We start from the raw sequence: 12,939 nt of genomic DNA, 5'->3' as shown, positions 1-12,939 counted from the left end.
TTTCTTTCTCTGGGGGTTAATTTTGCCATGATAGATGGGAATTGTGTGACTAATTTGGTTAGACCCATTTCACAGTGTTATGCTCACTTGCTCTTTCATATGACAAACTACTAGGACCTTTTTCTAGCATTGTCCAGTTCGATGTTCTTCAGTCATGAATCGAATGAAACAATTGTTTAACTTGAGCCCCTTCAGCCCTTAAAAATGGTTTCACAGCAGAATGTTTAGAATTTCAAACAAATTTAAATATAAAACTTGAGTCAAAACTGGATCATAAATGTGCATTTAGCATAAGAAAAATACAGCACTCCAAAGTGTTTGTTCAGAAAGTACCTGAAATTGCTGACAGGCCAAAAACTTTATTATAGTTTTAATTTGGTTGCAATAGTGCATCAAGTTTGATGTCTCTGTGATCAAGCATGTCAACTTCTATAGTATTAAAAAACAGATACTGCTGCCACTGTTGCTGCTGTATATAATGTCATCTATGCACTTGGTGCTGTACAAAAATAAAACAATAAAAAGCAGCCCTGCCAAAGGGTTACAGTTTAAATTCCAGTATAGATATTCACACAGGAACATTAAGAAGTGGGAAGGTTTCCAGAGAAGACATACAGTTCGATGCCCTGAAAACAACATTGTGCTCTAGCAGGGCTCCCAAAGCAACTTTGCAGCCAGCTTCAAAACTTAGGCTTCCTTTTAATTAACTGGCCAGATGTGTGAATTGCAAAATGCTGTTTTCTTCAGTTCCTGGACATACAGATGGGATATATCAAGCAATTTCTTGTGGTTTGCAATAGGTACTGACTGTCAAAGGCTATTCAACAAGCACCGCCAGCTATATATCCAGCTATACAAAATCAATATGAGAGCCAGCGTGGTGTGGTGGTTTGGGTATCAGACTAGGATCCTGAAGACCAAGGTAAAAATCTCTGTCTGACCATGGAAAGTAACTGGGTGACCTTGGGCAAGTAACACGCTCTCAGCCTCAAGAGAAAGGCAAAGGCAAATCCCGTCTGAACAAGAAAACCCAGTGATAGGGTTGCCGTATCTCAGAAACGACTTGAAAGAACACAGCAATACAAAATCTGAGAGAACGTCCAGTGTTTTCTTCTGCTGCTATATTTTGTGTAGCATAACCACAATCTGCAAAACTAAGCACAATGTGATTCTTGCTTCTGTATGTTTCCTGCATATCACAAAGTGTCACCCACCAGCATGAGCAACTACCATACAAGCATGTATTTGATGCATCTAAATGGGTAACCTGAGGGTCTGTGACCACATGAAGGCCCCTCAGCATGGAATAATAAAATCATGGAGTTGGAAGAGACCACAAAGGCCATCCAATCCAACCCCCTGCCATGCAAGAACTCACAATCAAAGCATCCCCCAACAGATGGCATCCCAGCCTCTGTTTAAAAACTTCCAAAGAAGGACACTCCACCACACTCCAAAGGAGTGTATTCTACTGTCAAACAACTCTTACTGTCAAGAAGTTCTTCCTAATGTTTAGGTGGAATCTCTTTTTTCTGTAGCTTGCATCCATTGTTCTGTGTCCTAGTCTCCTACAGGCCTGCAGAATTAAGGCTCAATGGAATTCATGGCAACTAATTAAAAAAACAACTAGCTGCCCATTTGTCAACATGACTACTCTTAATTCAGATGAGAAAGGTAGGCCTCTGATTCTGATCTTCAAGTACAGGCTAGCTGACATGGGACCTTATCACACTGGGGTTTTAGAGCTCAGAACTAGGGTGAGTTTGAATTGAGTGATGCGCATTCGCCTCATTACGTTCATGTATTTTGTCACCTGGTTGCTTTCAATGGTGCCCCCTTCTGTGGCGGTTCCGTGGGGCTTCCAAATTGAATCCAGCTGGCTCCTCATTTTGGCGAGTTTGTTAAATAAGTGGATTCACAGGATTCGCATTGATGGTCAGTTCGAACTCACTGCGAATTGGTCTGGTGTGGAATTCCAATCTGCTTGTGCTTCTGAACACCATCGCAAGACCCAAATCTCCCATAATGCCCTGCTGCAATTTGCCCCATTTGCTTCTGGTGGCCCTTTCCACCTTCAGGGCAACCGGGACTGGAAGCAATCATCGTTCCATTGGAGCTGTCTCTCTCTGCTTCCCTCTCCGTTCCCACTGCACCTTCTCCAGAAGGGCCTGGCCAGCCAGCGCTCCCTCCCTCCCTCCCTCCCTCTCTCTCTCTCTCTCACACACACACATTTCAGCTATATATATCTACATCTATCCTCTTGTCATTCTCCTCATCTATTTCATATGCACACACACACTCACATATATATACATACACATCAGTCAGGGGGTGATGGGATAGGTCGCCAGGATCGGGAGGCACAGGCAGTCAGGGGATGATGGGATAGGTCACTGGGGCCAGGATCGGGAGGCAGAGGCAGTCAGGGGGTGATGGGATAGATCACTGGGGCCAGGATCGGGAGGCAGAGGCAGTCAGGGGGTGATGGGATAGGTCGCTGGGGCCAGGATCGGGAGACAGAGGCAGTCAGGGGGTGATGGGATAGGTCGCTGGGGCCAGGGGATGATGGGTTAGGTGGCAGAGGGGGCGAGATAAGGATGCAGGAGCAGTCAGGGGATGATGGGTTAGGTGTCAGGGTGAAGGAAGGGAGCAGATCAGGGTATAGGAGGATGCAGGGGGTGATGTGACAAGAGGATAGATATAGATATATGTTGTTGAAAAAGATGAGGGGAATGACAAGAGGATAGATATAGATGTGGATGAAATGGAAGGGGGTTCTGACACAGAGGACCCTTTGAATTTGGCTGCCAGGGATGGGAAAATAGAAGGGAGGAAGAAAAGGGAAGCTGTCATTCCCTTGAAAGTGGACGGGAAATAGCTGTCATTCCCGTGAAAGTGGAGCCAGCCTCCCTTCTTCACCCCAGAAGTGCAAAGGTTCAGGATGCATCCAGAGCCCCACTGAGCATGTGCAAGGGTCCCAATTCGAATTGCTGAATCCCCATGGTATGCAAAGGTGTGGAAATACAATTTGCACTCAGTCCACTTTACCTGAATGCACATCACGTGACTTCCTTGGATTCGATTCCCCCTCAGTTCGGAAGGGCAACGGAACAGCAACCAGGTGTGATAAAACAGCCACATTATAATGTCAATTTGGATCACTCAATTTGCACTCACCCCTGATCTTAGCGCCAATAACCTCAGTGTGATAAGGTCCATGGATGAAGATAAATGTTTAAGTGCCCAAAGTTTTAGAATAAAAAGATGTACAGTACTTACATGTATTATCTCAGTATTCTCAACAACAGAAAGCCCATGCTAGCTGTAGATGCTAGCTTTGAACGTGGGAGTAACAAAAACTTAGGTATTTGTCTGCCTAGACCCAGCACTTTGACTGACGGACACTTTAAAGGCTTTGTTTGAATTCCCCTCTGTTCAACTATAAGGCCATTTAGACTACCTTTTACCCCAGTTCAGAAACTGGATTAAGAAGCAGGAGGAAGGGTGCCATGGAGGGCAGAATTGGGGTGAAAGAGGAGGAGGAAGGAGCAGGAGGAAGGGTGCCATAGAGGGCAGAATTGGGGCGAAAGAGGAGGAAGGAGCAGGAGGAAGGGTGCCATGGAGGGCAGAATTGGAGTGAAAGAGGAGGCGGAAGGAACAGGAGGAAAGGTGCCATGGAGGGCAGAATTGGGGCGAAAGAGGAGGAAGGAGCAGGAGGAAGGGTGCCATGGAGGGCAGAATTGGGGCGAAAGAGGAGGAGGGAGGAGGAGGAGGAAGGGTGCCATAGAGGGCAGACTTGGGGCGAAAGAGGAGGAGGAAGGAGCAGGAGGAAGGGTGCCATAGAGGGCAGAATAGGGGCGAAAGAGGAGGAAGGAGCAGGATGAAGGGTGCCATGGAGGGCAGAATTGGGGCGAAAGAGGAGGAGGAAGGAGGAGGAGGAAGGGTGCCATAGAGGGCAGACTTGGGGCGAAAGAGGAGGAGGAAGGAGCAGGTGGAAGGGTGCCATGGAGGGCAGAATTGGGACGAAAGAGGAGGAGGAAGGAGCAGGAGGAAGGGTGCCATGGAGGGCAGGATCAGGGGGGAGGAGGAGGAGGAGGAAGGGAAAGGAGGAAGGGTGGCATGAAGGGCAGAATTGGAGCAAATAAAGAGGTGGAAGGAGCGGGAGGAAGGATGCCATGAAGGGCAGAATTGGGGCGAAATAGGAGAAGGAAGGAGCAGGAGGAAGGGTGCCATGAAGGGCAAAATTGGGGTGAAGGAGGAGGAGGAGGAAGGAGCAGGATGTAGGGTCAAGTTCAGGAGAGGGAGGGAGGGCAGAGGGTGGAACATGCCTCCGCTCTCACAGGCAGCTTTTTCTATCTTTTTTGGGGGGTAATTTTTATTTTTGACAGACTATGCGAATAGTTCTACAGGTTGATACATACTGATGGAATGTGTGTGCTTGTGCTACATTTCCCTTTTGTTTGCTGCCGGCACAGCACCTCACTTTGCAAGAGGCTTTTAAAAAAAATTTTGTGTGTAATATGCGAATGCTACAATGCAAATGTTACACATGTTTCCCTTTCACTTTGGTAAAGTGATACAATATGTGAATGCTTTTGCTACATATGTGTACTGTAAGGCATTCTGGGTTCGCAAGGAGCGAAAGCAAAGCAAGAGGATGCAGAGATGGCATTCTGAGATATTATTATTATTATTATTATTATTATTGGAAGAGGATGGCATGGGAGGGGAGTCAAGGGCTTCAGAGGTAGCATTGGGCTGGAAGCTAGAGGCTGGCATTCAGAGGGAAGGCTGTGGAAACCCATGACTTTGGGGGAGTCACACTCTCTCAGCCTCAGGAGAAAGGCAATGGCAAATCTCCTCAGAACCAATCTTGCCAAGAAAACCCCAGGATGGGGTTGTTTTAGGGTTGCCATAATCTGTAATGACCCAAATACATGCAACACATACACACACCTGGAGGTTTTTAAATTTGACAAGTTGACAGAATATGCGCACACTGCCACCAGTTTTTTTAAGAAAGGAGGAGAAAAAGCACCCATTCGGTTGGCCACTGGCTGTAGGAAATGTCACCTTTGACGAAAGCAGAAGTGAATTTGATTGACAACAAAGGAGGCTCCATTTTAAACCGGTACCGCCAATGTGATCTTCAAAGGGGCAAATTGCCCCGATCGAGGTAAAAGATAGTGGGCACTTGTTTCCAAGCAGATTCGACATGGGGGGACCTGGATCTGCCCAGTTCTATCCAGGGCAAATGGGAATGGGGCCTATGTTAGTATTACATTAGGGTTGCCATCTCCTTTTTCTGAGAGGCTCCTCATCTTTAACACATATATGACAAGAAGGCTTAGAGGTCTCTCTATGCTGCGAAAAATAACTTAAATCCGTATAATTTAACCCACACTAATGGCTTGTTCTAGTATACTTTTGAAGGAATTTCAAAAATATGTTTTAAATTAGGTTATAAAAATTCTTACAGGAGAAAACAGAAGATAGGTTGTTTTTCCCATCCTTATTTGTAAGCCATCTGAACCATTACAAACCCCTGCAAAATCACTGAACAAATAATACAGTAGGATATCTGTCTGCATCACAGGGAACAGCAGTTCTATCGCACCACCTGCAGCTCTCTGAAAAAAGGTTTTGTCTAGTTAAAATTTAGCAGGAAATATAGGGAGTGTGCTAAATTTAGCTCCCTTCTCAGCAGATTCACTTTTGAAAAACGGGAAAGGGGGGGGGTTTAAAAAATCACAGGAGCAACTGCAGAAAAAATTGGTTAGGCTCCCTGACTAGAAACCCTATTATGCTGTACTTAAAAGCCTCCTATTTGTTTCTGGAAGCTGGGAATTGCAGGATTCATTATAGACCTGACAGTGGGTTGGTCTGTGTTGTTTGCAGTAGGATTCAGAATAATGATTTTGTATGATGCTCTGGTTTATTTTAGTCTTTGTAATAGCTGTAGGTGGTGTATCTCATCCATCAGATGAATGAATATTGTTCTACGACTTTTGTAGAAGCTGATTAGCGGAAGCTTAGTATTCTGCTCAGTAGATGGTGGTCAGCTATTAGAATGTGGCGCTTTCTTGTTTCTTAACCATCTTCTGTGTTTTTGATAAGGTGAATACATATAGCTCTTGGAAATATTCAGTAAAAACTATAAATGTATGATGCTCATCTATTCACATGAGGAAATTCAGGAAGAAAGTTGTAAGAATTATCTTACAATTATTGAAGAAATATTGCTGGGCATAAAATACAAAATGTTTCATGTGCAATATCTCAGTGTTGGACAATGTGTAATTTTAAGGCAGTGGTGGCAAACCTATGACCTGTGTGCCACAGGTGGCACTCAGAGCCCTCTCTGTGAGCATGTGTGCCATCACCCCAGCACAGAGTTTGTTACTGGAAAGTCAGAGGAACTTGGCACTTTGCAATAAATAAGTGAGTTTTGGGTTGCAGTTTGGGCACTCGGTCTCTAAAAGGTTCATCATCACTGTTTTAAGGCAAGGGTGGGAAGCTGCAGTGGGTCTGGGACCCCATTTTCTGCTCCTTCAGAAGACTTCAAGGACTGCCTAAAATGCCAACAAATAAAAACAAACAAACCTGGAAGTGGCTGGAAATTACAGCCAATCTGCTGGCAACCACTGGGCAAGGAGAGAGAGAAGAAGGTAGCAGAGAGAAAGAGATGGAGAAAGATGAGTAGGCCTTCCTTGTTTTTGTCCCTTGTTTGGCCCACTGCTGGCTTCAGCCATGCTGAATGTGGCTTGACCCAAGGGAATGTAGCCATTGCAACCTCTCCCCGCCATCCCAAATGTTCCTCACGCAAATCTTTACAACATCTGTTTAAGGTGAATCACTATAGCAGATGGTGATAGTTGTGGACTACCAACTATCATCGCCAAATTCGGTTTTTCTTTGGTTGGTTGGTTTGGTTTGGTTTTGGTGCATAGAAAAACAAATGAACTCAGGACTTCTTGATTCATAACTCATTCTCTTGGCCACTGGAGGTTACAATTACTAGTTATGCTTCAGATCCAAGTTTATTACTAGGATATTTACAAGCAAGACTGGGCGAATTGCAGCCCTCCCAGATGTTATTGGACTGCAGCTCATAGCACTCCCCACCATTAGCTATGCTGACTAGGACTGATGGGAGTTGTAGTTCCAGAACATATGGAGGGCCACTCTTTGCCCACTCCTGACTAATAGGTACATAGCAGGCTTTTGGCCCTCTGGCTACGTCCAAAGGCAAGGGGTCAGACTCTAAGAGCTGGTGATCGGAAGGTAACAACTTGTGGGATGAACCAATTGACATGGGATGGGCAGGGAAGGGGACAGATAACAGAATCTACTAAGAAAACTGCTAGCTAGGCCTGCCTGTCTTCTAAATTAGCATTGGTGACGACTATATGCTAAAAAGGCTAACTGAATAATGAGAGTTCAAAGGAATCTTGTAGCACCTTTGAGACTAACTGAAAGAAAGAAGTTGGTAGCATGAGCTTTCATAGACATGAGCCTCCTTTCTCAGATGATATACATCTTTTCAGGACTAGTGAAAAGGCAAGATATGCATAGGCAAACAATGTTTTAAAATAGTTAAGAATAAAGACATTTGCTGTTTCACTCCCCATCTTTCTAGCTATGTGAGAATTCCAACTAAGTTCAGAGGTATCGGAGGCACTTGAGGTCAGTAGCAGATGATGTTGTTATCTCTGCCAATTAAAACAGCCTCACAAACATTGGACTTAGCCCTTTGATATGCATACCTCTTAATTTTTCATAAGAACTGCCTATCAGTTTTTAGAAGTCGCAGAAAAAACAAGAAATTATTACTCAAATATGAGATTGCTCTATGAACCGCCCCCTGGAAACTCTGCACACTTGTGACATATATTTTTCTTTGCTGTGCCAAAGTCTATTTTTCATTCCCTCTCTGTTAGCTTGTAAATAGATGGATGTTTGCAGTGACATGTGGTATAGGGGGATTTAAACCCCTAAGTGCAAAGACCTCTGAGCATGCAGTTGGCCTCAACCACAGGGGTTCATACATGTGAAGATGCTTTGATGTCTTTGCTTTTAATGGGTTGCATGGAGTGGTAAGGTAGGAGGTGCACTGTTGGGTTTCCCCTGTCACTATACCTAACTGATGTGGAGGTGTCGTCAGCCGGTTTGTCCATGATTGTTTTGTGCCAGTGGTATTCCTATGGAGACAAGGAGAATGGCTGTTAAAGTAGGGACATTCTCTGTTTACGCTGTTGTTACCTGCGAGGAACAATGTAGGATCTCAGCTAACCTCTCCTGACATTGTGGTGGTGCAAACTGGCTGCTGCCATAGTATAACCATTAAATTGCTCTACCTCCCCATGAAAATTTTCAGCACTTGAACCTCCTAGTTTCTCTCGCTCTCTCTTATATATACACACACACATATATATACAGACACACACATACACACACACAATACTAGTCTTTACAGAAGTAGCTGATATTATTTTATCCCTTGAATTTCCAAAAACACCAAATTATACAGCCGTGTCAAACCTACTGCTGGCAAACTGCCATCGGCAGGGGTGAGTACGAGTTCAAGATTTCCCAGGGTGTAAAGTTCTATGATTAACATTTCTCTTGTCTAAATTGGTCTGTCATGTGAACTCTCTACCTGATTTCCATTTGGCCAGTTCACTCTTTTCTGAATGTTTATTTCCTGGGAGGCTGCTTAAATTTACCCTTAATGAGGAGCCGAGCAAATGCCTAAAGTAGGTAAGAGCTTATCAACGAAACCTCAAGAGAGTCAACCAAATCTGAATGAATTAATCTATAATATCAGCTCTGGGCGAAGACTTTTCAAGAGTCTCAATGAGAATTTCAGGAAGGATGTCGTCGAAGAAGATTTTATTTTGGTAATTAATCGGTGAGTATTTGTCAGAGCTTTTAAAAAAAGTTACTGACTTAGAATAAAACTCTAAGATTCACCCAACTACCAAAGCCATCTCCTAGAGAGGTTCATCTGCAAGACATTGGCCTATTACAGACTGCCAAAATAAAGCTGCTTTGGGTCTCTTTGGAGGTATGCTGTTTAAATGATGCATGCATCCGAAGAATCCGGAAGCTGCACCAAAGCTGCCCTCCAGTGCTTAGGAATGGAGTGTGGCTTTGGCGCAACCTCCGGACTCTTAGGACCCATGCATCATTTAAACAGCATACCTCCAAAGAGACCTGAAGCAGCTTTATTTTGGCAGTCTATAACAGGCCATAATATAATAGATCCATCCAAATGCATTTTTGTATTTTCTTAACTGGGATAATTGTCTTGCATTGTTGTCGTTGTTGTGGGCTTTCAAGTTGTTTCTGACATATGGAGACTCTAAGTTGAACCTATTATGGGGATTTCTTGGCATGTTTCTTCAGAGGGGATTTGCCATTGACCTATTCTGAGGCTAAGAGAGTGTGACTTATTCGGAATCACCCAGTGAGTTTAAATGGTTGAGCTGGGATTCGAACCTTGGTCTCCAGTCATAATCACTCAAACCAGTACACCACACGATGTAGCTATTTTAAAATTAAAACATCCCTAATTTTAAAGTGTCCACTTTATCATTCTGGCTACATAGTGAATTTGAAATCCAAAATATTTCACCATAGTTCTGGGTGAGTGCATTAAGAGTGCAATGCTCTACATCTCTACTTAGAAGAAAGCCCCACTGAGTTCTGTAGGACTAATTCTCATGTTAAGTTTACAGGAGTGCAGCCCTAGCTGGCTTTCAGATTGTTCAATGCTGAGATCTATGTTTCCTCCTTAAGACGTAAGGCATGTTGTAATCTGGTGCCTGATAAATCAAAATTTTACTCTAGCCAAATAAAACCCACAGCGTAGCCCATTATTTTAATAGGGAATGATAGTTGGGGATGTGGTATGGGGTGGAGGTGGTAGAAAGATCTGACTGCCTTTTTTCCTTGATCTTTGGCCCTATACAGACAGGCCAAAATAAAGCTGTTTCAGGTCACTTTGGAGGTATGGTGTTTCAATGATGCATGCATCCTAAGAGTCTGGAAGCTGCACCAAAGCTACACTCCATTCCTTAAGACTGGAGTGTGGCTTTTGTGTGGCTTCTGGACTCTTAGGACACATGTATCATTTAAACAGCATACTTGCAAAGTGACTCGAAGCAGCTTTATTTTGGCCTGTCTGTATCAGGCCATAATTTGCTTTCTCTCAAGAGATTTTGCTCTGATGAGTGAATGTTTTAACAGTAATACAGATGCTTTTACATACTGCTTCCTTTGCACTGAGGTACAGTTCACACATTAAGTACTAGTTAATGTGTGTGTGTACTTAACGGGGAAATGAAACAGCTACGCCTAGCTCTCTGATGATAAGTATGTCTGCATGATATACATTACTTTTAGATATATCCTTAACATTTAATGTATGAAGCAGCCCTTAAGGCATATTTTTACAAAAAGACACATGTACTACACAATAAATCAAAGTATTTCCAAATTAGTTGCCTGTGGTGTGTTAAGCCACATGGTAAGTCCTCAGACAGCATGTGGAGAATCTGTAAATCAGAGTCTACAGCAAAGCAGAAAATCCCTCTGCTCCTATGTCTAGATCAGGGACAGAAATAATAATTGACATTATTTATTCCCAAGCAAAGGGGGGTTCCTTAAAACTCAGGAAACCCAGTTGGAAAGACTAACACAGAGGCAAAAATTGTGTGGAATTTTCACCTGATATTCTGGCATCATCTAGTGCTTCAGTAAATTATTCTGTGCAAAAATACACAAGGGCATTTTTGTGCAAAATGGTAGGTTTTGTGCAAAAACACATTTTTTTCCCTGCATAAAAGCCACTGTTTCCGGAAACACACATTTTTGTGTCAAAATGGTGTTTGAGGGGAAAATGCACAATTTTTGCAACTAAGCCTAGTTGCAAAAATTGTACAGAATAATTTGCTGACATCTTTTTGGGGTGTATAAATACTGGGCAAAAATAGTACATTAAAATAATAATAATAAATAAATAAAAGCTTTATTTCTAGCCCATTTTCATTTTCTCTCCCAGTGTGGAAAAAGCAATGGAAATTATTTGTCCTCACAAAAGGGAATGGAGTCGTCAAAGCTTTGCACTCCTAGTCAAGACACATAGGACCCAAAACCAGACATGTTATAAGGGCATATGAAGTAGGCAATGTCACAAACACACACTCAGCAGTACAAATATACTAACAACAAAACCAGTAACTAGCAACTTGCTATCCTTATATGACACCCAAAATCTGCTACCGGAGAGGGATGCTTCACACTGCTGAATGGTAGGGCTGGCCCTGCAAGACAATGTTTAGACGGCTTGTTTTCAAGAACTGGAATGGAATATAGTTGGGTTTTATGTGGAGATATGTGTGTGTCTTATTCAGGAATATATCCCATTGAATTAAGTGGGATTTAATTCCTAGTAAGTAAGCTCAAGTTGAAGATTGACAGTAATTTTTTTAATCTAAGAGCATCTATAGAAGGACATCCTTTCCTATAGGGCATATACAAGTTATTTTTCCTCACTGTTGCCTTGGGTCCAAGAGATTTTGCAGGTCTTTGAAAAATAAAACAAAATAAAACATTCTCCACAGGCAGAAGTGGGATGAGTGTACATGCCACAAGCAATGATCCTTTACTGAGACTGCCTGTCCTCGAGGCGGGCAGAGATGGAGGAGTTGCTGACTGCTTCCAATCTTAGAAATAAAGCTTCAGTCTATGTAATGCTGTCTCTTCTTCGTCTAGCCTTTCTAATATCTTGTTATGCAGTTTTAAAAGCCCAGAAATGTATAGCCAGTTCTGGTATTCATACTCGTGTGCGGCTCCGTAAGCTGAGAAGGAAGGAGCAGCATTTCAAGATGGTGTGTAACACAGTTGCAAGGCACAGGTGGGATTCACCAAGATCAGCATCCCTATTCTTGGATATAGGCAGGAGTCTCAAGGCTCCATATAAAACAAACAAGTTCTAGTAATTTTCATCATGACTGGATGATCCCTTTTTACTTTAAGCTACCAGTAACAGATTTTAACCGCCACTGAAGACCAAGCCACCTGAACATACATCTCATTACAACACATGGCAATGTATTATCACTAGAAAAACACATCTCAGTGCCTTCACCAGCAACTGGGAGAACTGGAGCTAAACTCAGAGGAAACAGGGAAGTTGGGGAGAGGCTGGAGCATCGAATGTAACTGCCTCTACTAAACATAAAATCCTGGCACTTTACCTCTGTGAGCCCTGGCTCCCCTACAACACTAGATTTGTGTGTTTGGTGTGCATATCTTCCATTTAAAAGAAGAAGAAGAACATAACAAGTCAGGTTCAGGATGATATAGAAAGGACTGTGATGATGCCCAGAGTTATTTGGCAGCTTTTAAAAACCACATAGAGTAAATAATAGTCACAATGAGCAGGGCCACAACTATACAAGGTTCCATACAATTAGATTCTCCAGAATGGCTTCTATCAGTGGAGAAGGATATGCATTTGTGTGTGTGCGTCTTCAAGCTGCCTGTTGACTTGTGGTGACCCCCATTCATTTCATAGGGTTTTCTTAGGCAAGGAATACTCAGAGGTGGTTTTGCCAGTTTCTTCCTCTGAAATACAGGGTATAGCACCTGGTATTCCTTGGCTGTCTCCCATCCAAGTACTACTCAGAGCTGACTCTGCTTAGCTTCCAAGATCAGACAGGATCTGGTGCCTTTAGGGTATGTTTAGGGTATGGAAATGGGTTTAAACCCTCAGAATTTGATCCTAAGAGCTGGGAGGTTCTATATAGTGTGTGGTGGGGAATGCATAGCTGAAGAAGAAATGAAAGTTTTGTTGTATGAGTGGAAGTCTACATTGGACTTAACCCATAGAGACTTCCCCAGAAGAGCCATGGGCCATCTGAAACCCTTGAA

The sequence above is a fragment of the Sceloporus occidentalis genome, unplaced genomic scaffold, assembly GCF_023333645.1.
Source record: "Sceloporus occidentalis isolate IW3139 unplaced genomic scaffold, rSceOcc1.0.p SCAF_3, whole genome shotgun sequence".
Taxonomy (NCBI): Eukaryota; Metazoa; Chordata; class Lepidosauria; order Squamata; family Phrynosomatidae; genus Sceloporus; species Sceloporus occidentalis.
Note: the sequence above shows the minus strand (reverse complement) of the source record.